Source organism: Hylobates moloch, unplaced genomic scaffold, assembly GCF_009828535.3.
Source record: "Hylobates moloch isolate HMO894 unplaced genomic scaffold, HMol_V3 SCAFFOLD_5, whole genome shotgun sequence".
NCBI lineage: Eukaryota > Metazoa > Chordata > Mammalia > Primates > Hylobatidae > Hylobates > Hylobates moloch.
This window is the reverse complement of record NW_026652280.1, coordinates 138,401,623-138,403,361: the sequence shown is the minus strand read 5'-3', so window position 1 is coordinate 138,403,361 and position 1,739 is coordinate 138,401,623.

The following is a 1,739-nucleotide window of genomic DNA, read 5'->3' as shown; positions in this document are numbered from 1 at the left end:
GTCAAATGTCCATGTTTGACAGGTAAAGATGCTGAAGTCCAGCATCTTGCAAGTTGACCACACCCACAGAGCCAGTTGTGCAAAAGCTGGGATTTCCATTCACGCTCAGCCTAATTCTTTTGCCATTACTCTTTGCTGACTCCAGGAGGTGCTACCATGTGCATTTTTCAGGCTTTAATTTGCATGGGGTTGCCTGTCTTTAACAAGTGCTCACACATAGGACTCCATGTAGGCTAGATTGGAGGAAGGATAACTGACAGCTCTCTGTGCCTCTCCACTGGTCTCTGAGTGTTACGGACAATGATGTAGGGAGCAACCATGCCTCCACACTCAGCTGCGGGCATTTCAGAATCACTTGCGGGTTTTCTTCAAATTCAACATATTTCTTTGGGATTCTAATATACCACCTAGAGATATCCCGAAGCAGCTATTCCCAAACTTCTGAGAATCCCTGCTTTACAGAACCATTGTTGAGTGGGAAGAAAAAAAGATTGAGAGACAGTCATATGGACTTTAACAGGGCGTCTAATCTAACCTATTAAATTCCGAAGTGACTTTATAGTTCAACTTACTTGGATTTCTACACTGAGGGATAGTTTTAGCACTGTAGTATTATTATTAAGGTACGCTCACGACACTTCTTCTTCCAGAGTCTTCCAAAATTCTACATGGTGTATTTATTTTTAAATACGATTAAATCAGTTTCATTTTGACTTCCCCCTGCCCAGCTTTTTTGATGTAGCAAGTTAAAAATCTTTCGACGCGCAGGAGCTCAGGCAAGCGAAAAAGAAACAAATGGTTTATTAGCAGTCAAAAGATTGGGAACTGCTGAACTGCATGTGCTTGTCATGTTTTCCTCTACTAGGACACGTTAACAGTCTTCTACGTGCAAACTTAACACTAGGTTAAGAGTCAGACCACATCACTTCGACTCCTGGTTCTGGCACCAATTAGCCAGATAATCTTGGTCCTATCATGTAACTTCTCTGTGCTTGATAGAAATGTTGAGATAATAAAATTAGTTGATATACATAAATCGCTCAGAGCAGTAGCTGGCACATAGTAAGTACTATTTAATTACTATTTAAGTGTTATCTATTACTATTTCTTTTAAAATACTTTTGTGGCACCATTTAAGACATGTGTTAGTTTTTCTTTACATGCTGATGGTGCAGGGGATTCCTCCCTCGCTCAAGGGTTTGAGCTGAAGTCCTGGAAAGGTCCTTTCCTACCCAGACCCATGGCCTTCTCCCCAGTGGCCCTCTAGGGGTTTCAGGCAGCTATAACAGTCACTTCATGCTGCAGCACACAGGTTCCCAACCAGGGGATCCAGAGCCCCCAAGATCATGAGTTTCTTTACTATTTCTCAAATTCTAGTATAAATCATTCACTTACTTGTAACTAGGCTACCGGTAGAGTGCCTGGCACATAGTAGGTTGTTGTTAATAAAATGAATGGATTACAACTGCTGGTTTTGTTTCTTTCCTTTTGGATGTAATTGTATCAGCAGTGTGCTTAACCTATTCTGGAAAGATCGGTTTGTGTTAATGCATGTCTCATGAATAAAAATAGGAAAGTAAATTAATCATGTCTTTAAAAAATACAGATTGTTCAGTGGACTATAGCTTTTAAAATATGAGTCCATGTTGAAGGAGGGGCTAATCAAAGGGAGCCTCATTGACTAAAAGGTTGCAAATTGCTGAAGTCTAATGTGCTCCCTGCATTTTCCTCATTTTCTT